The sequence below is a fragment of the Kogia breviceps genome, chromosome X (genome assembly GCF_026419965.1).
Source record: "Kogia breviceps isolate mKogBre1 chromosome X, mKogBre1 haplotype 1, whole genome shotgun sequence".
NCBI classification, from domain to species: domain Eukaryota; kingdom Metazoa; phylum Chordata; class Mammalia; order Artiodactyla; family Physeteridae; genus Kogia; species Kogia breviceps.
Window position 1 is genome coordinate 42,715,772 of NC_081330.1, and position 14,209 is coordinate 42,729,980.

Genomic DNA, 14,209 nt, shown 5'->3' on the forward strand with positions numbered 1-14,209 from the left:
ATATGTGCATTTTTCCCTTTCATTCCTGGATTTACCTGAAGACGAGTTGGTTGCCTGGCATTCTCCAAAGGTCACCAATAAGGTTCCTCTTTGTTGTTGTTTTGTTGATGTGTATCATTATGAACTCCTGGCTTTTGAACATGTTGGTGGGCTTCAAAGCATTGTTATGTGGTGTTGAGCAGATGAGTGAAGTGATTTGACTTGCCCTCTGCTGCTGTGTTGAAAACAGACAGGTAAGGGAGCAAGGGTGAAAGCAGAGGGGCCAGCTGGACAGCAGTACAGTCCAGGAGATAGATGTTGGTATCTTGGCCAGGGTGGTGGTAATTCAGGTGGTGGGAATTGGCTGGCTTCTGGACATACTTTGGGAGACGGGCCGAGAGAATTTCCTGACCAGTTGGATGTGGCGTGTGGGAGAAAGAGAGCACGCCAGGCCCCCTCCGAGGTTTGGGGACTGAGCAAGTGGCATTTGTGGGTCAAATGCGCTATCTGTGTTTAATTTCACTTCCAGTGCCACACAGGGTAAGTCCCAAGGTTGTGAGTAGCAGGTTTGCCCTGACAGCGGGCCACACAGGGAAAGCAACGGATCCCCAGAGGAGGTCATCTGAGGCCTGGTCGTAATCACTCCATCATGGAGTGATAAGCAGTAGATGGATCTTTCCTCATAAGTGTGCCCTGAGACAGCACGGAATAGTTAATGTACAAAAGGCACAGCACACAAACCTAGAGAACCCTAAGTATTACACCCCAAAGGAAGCTGGTTTCTAACAGTTTAATTACCATAATCCTCCCTCCCCACAAGCTACTAGAATGATTATCTGCTGGTTCACTGTTTCAGTGGAATGTGTTAAAAATAAAATAGCCTTAGTGAATCCACCTATGGGAGAGAGAATTGACACGATCTTATTTCTGCAGGTGCTGAAAGACTTCCAAAACTTTTCCCATGGTGAATTAGATATGTTGGAGGGGAGAATTTGTGGGTGACGGGGTGAACAGCAACACAACTCCTAGGAGTGAATACAAGGTGAGGTATAGCCAGCACACTTTCTCAGCGTGCCTGTGGCTTCAGTATCCAGTACAGTAGATGTAAGAGTAAAGAAAATGAACAAGAGCCAGAGAGGCCTTACAGAATTATGAATTGATCAGGACACCAGGGAGACATAAAGATCCTAAATGTGTACGCACCAAACAACAGAATCTCAAAGTACATGAAGCAAAAACTGATGGAGGTGAAAGGAGAAAGAACCAGACCTATAATTATAGTGGGGGCCTTCCAAACCCACCTCCCTCTTAGCAAGGGACAAAATTCCTAGAGAGAAAATAGGCAAGGATACAGGAGACCTGAATAACACAGTAAACTAACGAGATGTACATGACATAAATAGAACAGTCCAGCCACTAACAGCAGAGTACAGGTTTTTCCCAGAGGGTCTCTGTAACATTCACCAAGTTAGAACATCTCCTTGACCATCAGACAAACCTCAATAAATTTAAAAAGAATTGAGGGACTTCTTTGGTGGTGCAGTGGTTCAGAATACACCTGCCAATGCAGGGGGCACAGGTTTGAGCTCTTCTCAGGAAGATTCCACATTCCGCGGGGCAGCTAAGCCCGTGCACCACAACTACTGAGCCTGCACCCTACAGCCCTTGAACCACAACTACTGAGGTTGTGTGCCACAACTACAGAGCCTGCACTCTACAGCCCTCGTACCACAGCTATTGAGGCTGTGTGCCACAACTACTGAAGCCTGCACGCCTAGAGCGCATGTTCCACAACAAGAGAAGCCACCGCAACGAGAAGCCTGGCCACGGCAATGAAGAGTAGCCCCCACTAGCTGAAAGAAGAGAAAGCCCGTGTGCAGCAATGAAGACCCAACACAGCCATAAATAAATAATTTAATTTATTAAAAAATATGAAACTAAAAATAAACATATATTGAAATCTCACAGAGTGTGTTCCCTGGGCACAATGGAATCAAATTAGAAACCAGTTATAGAAAGCAAAAAGAAGAATCCCTAAACACTTGGAAATGGTGGTTGACACATCGTTCCAGGTTATCATTCACACGTTTGTTATAGAAGAGCTGAAGTGAAGAAGAGATGCTTGCTGAGCTGAAAGGCATTTCAGGCTGGCCCAAAAGAGAGCTCACTCTGACTCTTTCAAACAGAGTATTCGGGGCAAGGCTGGAGGGAGGGAGACTGTTCAGGAGGCTGTTATATCAGTGCCACCTGACATTAAATCTCCTAGTGCACTGGCAAAGGCAGTACAGCTAGATTGATGATTGTCAGTGGAATCGGTTTGGTGGCTGATTGGATTTTGGAGGTATGAGAGAGGTATTGGTGTGGTTGTTGGAAAGTCCTGAGAGAAGGCAAGATTCGGGTGCCTTCCTGGTGTATACATGACTGGTGTCCAGTCTAACCCATGAACGCATACACTTCGGTTCTTTATCAGTCCTGCTCCACTGTTTTAAATATTTCAATGCAGTTGTCCTCTCCTCCCTCCCCTTTCTCCTCCCTCTTTCTCCTCCTTGTCCTCCTCTTCCTCATCCTGCTCCTCCTTGATTATTCCCCTGATAGTGCCATCTGTTGGATAAGGCTGTCCTCTCTGGACAGGCAGAAGAGTTTCCTTTCTGAGGTTTGTGGGATTGGTCCCTTAAGCCAGGTTGGCACTTTGCCTGCCCGACCATCCTGTTAGCCTAAGACATGGTAAGTGGTAAGTGGACCACAGATGTGTCTGCAAACTTGTATTTTTGTTCCTATTTTTAAAATACAGTGATGGTGGTAGACCAGGCAAGGAAGAAAGAAAGGTTGGAGTTCTTTCCCAGGTAATTCTGGTGAGAGGAGCCCTCATTATGGACACGATGGGTGTGAGCCTCAGCCCTCACACCTCCAGGAGGATGATGGAAAAGTGGTGAAGAGGGCTGTCTAGGAGGATCCCGAAGTAAGAGAGTAAGTGACCAGGCGACAGGGTTTATACACAGCAGTCCCTGGGTCGATGCACGTCTCTCAGTCTCCGTGGACTTGTTTTTCTTCTCTCACTGCAAAACTGAAGCATACTAGAAGTGAAATAATGGTTGAGCAATCCTAATTGTAGTGCTGGTGTCAAAGAGATGAAGGTGTACAGAAGACTTTCTTGGCACTTATGGCCCCTCACCCTCCTCTCCACATGCCACCTGCAGCTCTCCCAATACCATCCGAGGCAACAAGAGCGGAGTGAGATGGGACAGTGAAGACCACGTGCATATGACTGTGTGAAGAAACAGACAACCTCTGGAGAGAGAAATGTGGGAGGACACACAAGATGGAACCCCAGGGAGCTGGTTCAGGGTCACAGTGAGTATCCTGAAAAATGTATGGAATGTGCAGGAGAGAAAAGTCAGGGGGAGTTGCCTTGATCTCATGTAGAGATGCTGGTTTTACTTTACTGGGGACAGTTTGTAATCTGTCCTTTTTATTACCAGGAGTTAACAGTCTTCTTCATCTAAGGGCAGATTCTGAGAAGCAGTATAAAGGGAACAGGCTGACTCTAAGGAGAACGGAGGAGCCTGTTCCAAAGCAAAGATGGAAACTACTGCCAAGGATATGGAGCAACTCTACATTGGAGGTTTCAGTTTGGCAAGCTGAGTGTGGGAGATGGAGGGTCGAGCCTCTGGAGACCTTGTCTGAGGAGCAAGCAGTGTCTGTCTCAACTGGGAATGATCTCCTGGAAATTTATAAAAGGAAGATCATCTCTGACCCCTTGATTATTTGGAAGAGGTTTTGACTGGATAGAAAGAGTATTTAGGAAATCCATATTAGGCACACCCATAAGAAATCATGCCAGTGGACCCTTCTTTAGAAGCCCTTTCAAGCTCAGTAGAAGGCTGGAAAAGAACAGGAAAATGTTCGTCCTCAGGTCTAAATTCCCTGTTGTCTGTCTTCTTTCCCATCCCTTATCTTCACCCTTAGATTCCTTATGGGATAAAGTATGAAAAGACATGGCTAATGAACTCAATCCAGAGCCATTGCAGTGTCCCCTTCACTCCAGTGGATGTAAGAAAGAATGCCGGAGCCAGATGCCTGGGCAGGGAGAATGGGGAGAGAGGCACCTGGTTCAGCAGGGTCTGTTGGCTTCTGATACTATAGCTGTTGCATACAATCCCTGTAGTTCCACTTTGTGAAAAATGGGGCTCGACTCTTTGTTCAGGAAGCTAGCACTGCCTGTGCACTGATGGATGTCAGGTACAAGATTTGTGATGAGGAGAGACGAAAGGTGTGTGTCTAGGCCATTAAGTGTACCTCATCCTGAGGAAGGAGTACAGGCCAGGGGCTGGTTGTCTTCTTTGGAACTAGAGATCCTGGTGCTTACCCCACCTCTTCTTCCTGCAGATACCTGTCTTTGTCAGCCCCTCCGCTGTTCCTTACTCTGTGTGCTACAAGTTGAAACCAGAAGAAATGAAGCAGCTAAAGGTAATGCAGACTCAAGGCATGTTATGTGCCAACACTCAAACCCACCTCTCCTTCCTCAATCCCTCCGTCCCCCTCGCCCCCGATTTCCCTGCCACCACCTCAGCCTCAGAGTGGCTCTCAACAACTCTCTCTCCGCAGCTGACCTTGAGAAAATGATTTGATGTCTCCCAGCAAGCTCTTGACCTCCAGAGGCTCCGCCTTGACCCAGGTACAGCTGACAGCAGTAATTCTAGTGCGGTCGAAGGCAGAGGGGACTTTCTGGCTGGAGACTTAGGGATGGTAATGTGGGAAGGGGATGTTGCTGATCCCAGACACCACTCAGCCACCTGATTCCCTCCCCTCTCCTTCCTGAAGACTTGGTGGGCCATGATATTGATATAATTCTGAACTAAAAGCTGCATGGCTGCTACCCTGCAGATCATCAAAAAGAAATTCCCTGAGGTGAGGCTGTAGGCCCAGTGCTGGTATTAAGGTAGGGGGTGGAAGAGATGGGGTGGAGGGCAGACTTGTGCCCAAGGTTCTAGATAGTAACCTTCACTCTACCTCTTCTTATCCCAAAGTTGTTGTCCTTGAACTTGAGCAGCAACAGACTGTACCAGCTGGATGGCCTGTCTGATATTATACAGATGGCCCCACGGTCAAGATCCTGAACCTCTCCAAAATTGAGGTGAGAAGAGGAAGCCAGATCAAAGTTGGTGTGAGAGTAGTGGGGGGCGTGTTAGTGGCCATCAGAGTGATGACAGGAGACAGGTGAAGGTACCTGTGGGGGAGGGGGGGCCTGGGGGTGCAGGGATCCGGATGTCTCTCTCCCTGGTATTCCTTTTCCCACTTCTGCCCCATTTCTCAGCTGAAGTCTGTGTGGAAGTTGAGCAAGGTGCAAGGGCTGAAGCTTGAAGAGCTGTGGCTGCAAGGGAACCCACTTTGTGGCACCTTCCCAGACCAATCCACCTATGTAAGGTCAGTGTGAACACCCTGTCACCCTTCTTGGTGACCTTCACCCATGGGAGCCTAGTCTGTCTGTGACAGTGCCCTTTGCCAAAGGCGGCAGGCCTGGTCTTCTGGGAGGAACAGAGGCCCCACCTTCTGCTCTCTCTGTGCCTATCACCGGTGAGGAGTTTCCTTCCCCCAAGCTGCTAACCTCTGCAGGGGCTCTGGGGTCTGTTTCCACCTCTCTGCGCCCAGCTATATTCCACCAAGGACTCCCAAGAGTGTGCCCCAGGAAGCAGGGCTTCTCCTTCTCACCAGGACCAGGAGCGACCAGCCTTTATTCAGATGCTGGCGCCCTGGACTGAGAAGGGTCCTCCAGCCCAGGGCCTCATGCTGAGACAAGCCTTCCTTCTTTGTGCTGAGATGGGGTTTGCCTCCCCAGTTCTGAGAGGGACCCTCTTCCCCTTCCTCCAAAAGTGTCCTCCCTCCTCTCCCAGGTTGACATGAGGACTTTCCTGTGCCATGCTGAGGGCTGAGGCCGTGGGTGGCTGCTGTCATGACATCCATTCTGCTGGCCCAATGTCAGGAGCTGGACCCTCCTTGGGAAAAAGCAGGGCTCCTTGAGTCAAGGGTGTAGAAGTGGGTCCCAGCCAGGGATAAGACGGCTTCCTGAGGCATGAGTGGAGGCAGAAGGCAGAGGTGGTAGAAGAGACAGAAGGACAGGCCTCTCAGGGGCACTTCTCATCCCTCCCTACACACATCACATCATCCCGCCTGGTCCTTCACAGGAGCCCTGTGCAGCCTGAGACAGGTATGATTCCTCAGATAAAGAACCAACTCAGACAGGTGCAGAGGTCATCGGGAGAGAAGACGGTGATCATAAGAGGGGACCACAGATCCTCAGCTCCATACTGAGCTGGGACCTGACCCTTTCCTCCTTCTGGGGAAGATGTGCCCCCATGGCTGCTCTGTTTCCCATGCCAAAGTCTCGCTGAGCTCACACAGGTGACAAAGTTTCGACCAGCATCCAATGGGACAGCCCAGCATGTGCATATTTTCCATTTCTACATGGTGTGTCTGGACGATTCTGCAGCAGGTGAAGAACCGCAACATGTGTGCCATTTCCCCTTTCTTCTCTCCTTCCATGACCCCGACCACAGGAGAGCTTCTTTACATTCCTTTTGATTTGTCTCTCTCCCTTGTCTCTGTGTCCCTATGTCTCACCCATTTCTCCCCTCCTACTTTCACTCCCTTTCTGTCTTCATCCCCTCCATCTTCCTCCCTGAGCTCCACCTAACTCACCTCCCTGCCCCAGCATACTGGTCCATCCCTTGGGGTTGTCCAGGCCTTGGCAGAGTGCTGGACCCCCAGTGAGATAGCAGAGATCCTGGTTCCCACCCCTTTCCCTCTTTTCTCCACAGCTTTCAGTGGGGCCCTGGAGGAAGGAAGGGAGGGGAAGGAAGCCCTGCTGCATGGGTTTGAAATGCTGGAACGTGTGGCACTGGAGAAGGGAGTGTGTGTAGTCTGGGTGGGAGCTACCCAGGAGAAGGAGAGAAAGGGATGGAGGGAAGGAATTTTAAAGTGAAGGTATTGAGAGAAATGAGGAGAGAGTGTCTTTCACACAGTAAGATGACAGATGATCAGTGCTCAATAGGGAAGTGGACAGAAAATCCTTAAAATCAGAAGCAGATGTGGGTAAAGCAGGCTGCTGGATGGGCCAGAACACACTGATTTCTGTTTTTGGTATTAGCGTTTTAACTCAAAGGAAGCATTGCAACCTTGAACTATCAACCACCTCTTCTCTATTTTTGGTTTTGGACAGGGCCATCAGGGAATGTTTCCCAAATTTATTACGCCTGGTAAGTGCCTACAAAAATCATTTTCTCTCACTAATGTCGGTGACCTCTACACCTGCCCTCAAGCCCTTTGATTCTTGCCTAGATTACATGTTGGCATCAGACCCTTAACCATTTTGGGGCACATGGACTCCTGAAAAAGACATGGATATACTTTCGGGAAAAATACCCATAAATACACACACACACACACACACACACACACACACACACACACACACACACTGAAGTTGCATAAAACACTAGAGACTTCCAAGACGTTATGTTGAAGACATCCACGGTAAGATTTCCCATGGAATTTCCAGGGTCCTTTCACACCTGATGTCTGACCTTCACCCTCCTGGACCCATCTTTTTCCCCGGTCATCCATGGCCACTCCCCTGGTCTCCACTCCTGATTTATTCTTCCCTTCTCCAGGATGGACAGGAGTTACCCTCACAAATTATCATTGACGTTGACACTCCCTATATAATAAAGCACTGCAAGGTGACAAAGAGGATCAAACAACATTTGGCGAGTTGCAGGAGAGGGTTTATCGGCCACTAAATCTGAAATGCCTTTTGATTCCAGGAAAGCTATAAAGGATCTGAGACACTGAAGAGTCTAGTCTTGCAAATCCTGCAGCAGTAAGTACCCTTGGGAATCTGAGCAAGGGGAGGAGGTCTAGGAAAGTTGAGGCCACCTAAGCCCAGGCCTGCTCATTGGAGTTCTCAAGTCTCATTTGAGGTCCAGACCACAGAGATTGTCCTCATTACTCCCCCTCCGGTATTACTTGATCCATGACTGTGGAGACCGGCAGCATCTCCTTGGTACTTATCATGAGGAGGCTTGCTTCTTCCTGACCATTCCCTTCCACTTTGAGGGTGCAGCCATGTGAGTATCACAGTCCAGACTCTGCTTCCGGGCAGTGCGGCTCCCCAGCAGACACAGGCCAGCTCCTGTGTACACCCACCACACACTCTTCTTCTTTGGCACCTAGGAGCAGCTTGTGTAAGTACTTCAAGGACAGCAGGAATACAAAGAAGCTCAAGGACACCTGTGAGTGTGTGATGGGAAGACTGGGTGGGAAAGGGTGGTGAAGGGGTCAATCATGGAGGCCAGGACGAGGCAGCCCCTGACCGTCGTTTGCTTCCCCTCCCCTCACAGACCTGTGGGTCCAGCTGCTGAAGCACACAAAACGAGTCATTGTGCACACCCTCTGTGTGTTGCCCAAGACTCAGCATGACTTCAGCTCCTCCATGATGGACATGTGGTTCCAGACAGTGAGCACCTGCTTCCTCCCCTTGGGTGGGCCCAGGAAGCCACAGGTGGCTAGGAGGTGGAGGTGGTGACTGGGCGCCTGGGCTCTTCCCTTTCAAGAGATGATGCTCTGCTTCTCTGTCAAAGGGGAGTTCATGGAAAATGAGTGTGTGTAGACCCCCTCACCAGATGCCCTCCTGCTGCCTCCCCCTGGACAGGCTCACTCCCAGGACCTCCCAGGTTCCCTGACCACTTCCCTTCCCTTCCCTTCCTTTTCCCTCATTTCCCTCCCCTCCTTCTGTTTCCATCCCTTCATTTCCCTCCCCTCCCTTCCCCACTCTTCCTCTTCCCCACTGTGCTCTCTAGCCCTTAGTCTTCCCACAGACACCCCAAAATTGAGCTGTGTACACACCTCTCTGCCCTAAACACCCTGGGCATTGGGGACACAGGCTGTGGAGTTTGGTGGCTCTCATCCCAGAATCTTCCCAGAGAACTTCGGCCATTACTTAACCTCTCAGTTTCTTCATTTGCACAATGGGGTTGTAGAATCCACCTCTTGTGCGGGTGTGAAAAATGCTTCCCCTGAACTTGTGTAGTGTTTGTCAGGGACCATGTCACTGGGCGCAGACTGCTCCTATAGTTGACCTCCATTCTCAACACCCTGGAACCATGAACAACTGCCCTCTCAGCATGTGTCCACTCACACCCTGACTGGGGGCCACCGTGTGAGCATGTACAGCACGTGCGGCTCTAAGGGGTACTGTTGTTTGTTTGCTGTTGAAGTGGAAGGAAGTTCTCAGGGTTGTGTGCATGCCTTCACCCGGACCTTCCTCGTTACCCCTGCCAGCTATGCCAGGTGAGAGCCCTGTTGTGGGTGGGAATGCCCATCCCAGCCTCGGCTCAGTGGAGTGGGAATGTGGTGGTGCAGAACTTAGGTTTACTCAGTATTGTGGAAAGCCAGCATGGAGATCCCAGGAGCAGTCTAGCCTAATGGTTAAGAAGAGCATGGATGGGCTTCCCTGGTGGCACAGTGGTTGAGACACCGCCTGCCGATGCAGGGGACACGGGGATGTGCCCTGGTCCGGGAGGATCCCATATGCCACGGAGCGGCTGGGTCCATGAGCCATGGCCGCTGAGCCTGGGCATCCGGAGCCTGTGCTTCACAATGGGAGAGGCCACGGCAGTGGGAGGCACGCATACCACAAAAAAAAAAAAAAAGAAGAGCATGGACTCTGGAATCGGCCTATGGGTTCTCTCCTTTACCCAACACTCATTCGCTGTGTGACCTTGGTCAAGTCACATGACCTCTCTGTGACTCAGTGTCTTATTCTGAGAATGGGGATCAGACCATCCACTCCTTGCGCTGTGGTAAAGGGTAAATGTGAAATTGTCCATGGGTTGGGGATAAACCTATAAATCGAGTGAAGATGGTAGACAGTCTCTCCAAATGTGTGCTCTGTGAGGAGGGCAGAGGTACAAGTCAAGGAACCTGGGAGACCAACACAGGAGGGGTGTGGAAGGAATCTAGCTGCTGAGCGGCAGTTGGAGCAGGATCATTGTTTGGGGTGTGGGGTGGCCCATCTGTCCAGTTGTCTGAGGGCCCACTTTTCCTCCAGTCTATGCATTGTGAATGACGAACTGTTCGTGAGGGACATCAGCCCCAGTGAGACTCAGAGTGTGTTCTCCATCTCACTGCCTACACCCTCCTCCCTATCCCAGGAGCAGCAGGATATGGTGCAGGCTTTCTCCACCCTGTCTGGGATGAAACTAGAGTGGTTTCAGAAGTGAGTGCTGGCAGTGCATGGGAATGAGGTTGGGTTGGAACAGCAGGGGAGTGAATCATGGGAACTCATTAGCAATTTGGAAAAACACAGTTTTGAATACTTTTGCTTCCAAAAAATTAAAGTGAGTCCATGAAAAAGGAATCATACTATTATATGTGTAAAGGGATTTCTACAGAGTATAATGCTCAGTGACATTATGTTGTATATGGAAAATCCAGGGGAATCCAAATACAGAACAACCAACAAAGCAACAAACAAAACACCCCACTAGAACTGATAACCAAGTTCACCAAAGTTGCAGGATAGAAGACCGATATACAAAACTTATTTGTATTTCCGTGTATTGCAATGAACAACCCAAAAATGCAATTAAGAAAGCAAAGCCCATTTACCATAGCATCAAAATAGTACAACGCTTTGAAACAAATATAACAAAAGAAGTGCAAATCTCATACTCCGGAGTCTGTAAAATGCTGTTGAAAAAAATAAAGACCTAAATAAGTGGAAAGACACTCTATTTTCATGGGTTGGAAGGCAATATTATTAAGATGGCACTACTACCCAGAGCAAACTAGGTTCAATGCAGTCCCTATCAGAATCCTTCTTTGCAACAATTGACAAGGTTATCCTAAACTTCATATGGAAGTGCACCAAAACAATCTCGAGAGAGAAGAATAAAGTTAGAAGACTCACACTTCCCAATTTCGAAACTTGCTACAAAGCCACAGTAATAAAGACTATGTGGTACTGGCCTGTGGACAGTGTATGAGACAATGGAATAGAACTGAGAGTCCACAGATAAACCCTCACACTTAGAGTCAACTGATTATCAACCTGACAGAGTGCTGAAAAAATCTGATGGGAAAATAATAGTGTTTTCAACAAATGGTGCTGGGACAAGTGGGTGTCTGTGTGCAAACCAAATAATTTTGACCCCTAGCTCACACACCATGTACAAACATAGCCTGAAAATGGATCAAAGATCTAAAAGTAAGAGCTAAGACAATAAAAATCTGGGAAGGAAACATAGGTGTAACTCTTCACGAATTAGGCAATCTTTTCTTACATATGATACCCAAAGCATAGGCAACCAAAGAAAAAACGTAGATACATTGTTGACTTCATCAAAATTAAAAACTTTGGAGCATCAAAGCACAGTATCAAAAAGGTGAAAAGCCCACCGACAGAATGGGAGAAAATATTTGCATATCACATATCTGGCAAGAATATGTGAAGAACCCTTGCAACTCAATAATAAAAAGGCAAACATCCCAATTTTTTAAGAATGGTGAAAGGCTCTGAATGGACATTTCTCCAAAGAAGACATATAAATTGCCAACAAGGAAATGAGAAACTTCTCAAAATCATTAGTCATCAAGGAAATGCAAATTGAAACCACAGTGAGTTACCAGGTCACACCAACTAAGATGGGTTTAATCAATGAAACGAATGATAACAAGTGTTGGTGAGGATGTGGAGATGTTGGAATTCTCATGTGTTACTGATGGGAATATAAAAGGGAGCAGTGGTTTGGGAAAACAGTTTGGCACTTCCCCAAAATGTTAAACACGGAGTTACCAAATGACCCAGTAATCCCACTCCTAAGTATCCTACTGGGAGAAATGAAAACATGTGTTCACTCTAAAACTTGCTCAGGAACATTCATAGCAGCATTATTGATAACAGACAAAAAGTGGAAACAACCCAAATGTCCTGTAGCTGATGAATGGATGAATAAATCTTGGTACATCCATAAAGTAGAATATTATTCAGTCATAAAAATGAATACTGTTCTGATACACGTCATGACATGGATGAACCTTGAAAACATGATGCTAAGTGAAAGAAGCCAGTCACAAAGAGTCAAGTATTGTATGAAATGTCCAGAATTGGCAAATCCACAGGCACCAAAAGCAGATTAGTGGTTGCCAGGGTCTGGGGGAAGGGGAGGAATAGAGAGTGATCACTAATGGTTAAGGAGCTTCTTTTTGACGAGGAAAAATTAGTTTGGAATTAGATAGTTGTGGTGGTTGCACAATTGTGTGAATATACTAAAAAGCACTGATTTGTATACTTTAAAATTGTGTGTGCATTATATCTCAATAAGAGATGGTGGGAGACTTGTACTTTAGAATTTTTCATTTGTTATTTTCTTGAACATCTTTCTTGATCAGTATATATTGAATTCCCTTGTTCTTTTGCACAGCTCTACTTTTCTGTTTTGAATTCTAGTGGGCATTAATGCTAGTGATAGACGGTTTGGTTTTCACTGGGTCTTTCTTCGTCATTACACGTAGTGTTCATACTGGTACTTGTGCCCCAGCAAGAAAGTGGCATAGATTTAGCGGTGGCATTGCATGGTCAGTGTGACTGTACTGTGGTACTAATGGAGACCACCTGTTGTTCTCCCACTGCAGGTGCCTTCAGGACAATGAATGGAACTACACCAGGGCAGGTCAGGTCCTCAGTATGCTCACGATGAGGTCTGGGAGTGAATGGGTTAAAGATGAACATTTATGGGTCCTCAGGGAGGCGAATAAGTTGGAGGCCGGTAGCCTGGGAATGGAACTCAGGGAGCGGGCACTTCTGACATTCTGACTCCTTCTATCCAGACCGAGGGCAAGATCCCAGAGGAGGCCTTGAAAGCAATCCCCTAAAAGGAGCCCTTGGATGTCATCTTTGTCTTCATCCACATCATCTTTTCTCTCCAGCCTCAGGCCACACCCAAGCCTGGGGTTGGAGGCCTGGCTGACCAAGAAGCCAAAGTTACATTGTAGGCCAGGTAACATAGCCACCTGAATGGTCAGCTGTTCTGTGTCTATTCCCCACTCAGGATTGTTGTTTGGTTTCATAATACAGAGTGCTGTTGCAAGCTGTATGTTGTGTGTCCTCCATTGCTCTTCCCTGCCCCAATCATGAGCCAGTAGGTCCAGGCCTGAAAGTCCCTGCCTTCCTCCCTGAGGAGGAGGCACCTTCTAACCCAAACAAGTGGGTTTTATACACTTTTTTTCCATTTATAAAACATGAAAATTCTGCACAAAAATGGGATAGCAATGGGATTTAAAGTGCATGCATGAAAACTCCTTTATGTCCCAGCTAGATGGATTTACATATATCATGCGTCAAGCTGGGAAATTTAAAAATACATTTACACAATTGAAAATGGAAACAGAGCATACCAAAACTTGTGCGACAGAGCAAAAGCAATGATCAGAGGAATATCTGTTAGTCGTTAGGGAAACGCAAATCAAAGCCACAATAGGATGCCACTTCACACCTACTACATTGGCTATAGCTTTTTTTTTTAAAGGACATAAGATGAACTTTGGTGAGGATGTGGAGAAATTGGAACTTCTGTATAATGCTGGTTGGGATACAAATGGTTTCGCTGCTGTGGAGAACATTCTGTTGGTTCCTCACAAAATTAAACACAGAAGTACAGTATGACACAGTTACTGCAATCCTAGGTGTATATGCGAAAGAACTGAAAGAGGTGCCAAAACCAATTATTGTACAGGAATGCTCACAGCAGCATTATTCATTATATTCAAAAGGTTGAAACAAAACAACCCATCTGTCCATCAAGGGATGAGTGGATAAACAAATTGTATATACACACATTGGAATATGTATTTTTGCAAAGATTGAAAACCTTGTCATATGTGGTCAGGGAAGTTGTCCTTCTATTTTATCAGTGATCAGATAGTGACTTGACAGAGATTTCCCGAAGGGCCTGGAGCCAAAAAGGAAAGAAAAACTATACTGTATAGTCTTTGCAGGTTGGCTTCTGATCTCGGGCACTCCACCAATGCATAGCCAGGCTGCCTCCAACTCTGACTTAGCCTTCCCCCCCTCCTTTTGAGGAGCGCAAAGGTCAGCCACATGTGCAAGCCTGGCTTCCTGTCAGACCTTTGCTGAGCCTGTGTCCTACCTTGTGCATATGCATTGCACTCTGGA

The 14,209-nt window shown here is 47.5% G+C and overlaps 1 pseudogene; it reads left to right on the forward strand.

Moving 5' to 3' along the window:
• The first annotated feature begins 2,794 nt into the window (after window positions 1-2,794).
• LOC131747927 (nuclear RNA export factor 2-like) lies at window positions 2,795-12,687 on the forward strand (annotated as a pseudogene).
• Window positions 12,688-14,209: the final 1,522 nt, after the last annotated feature.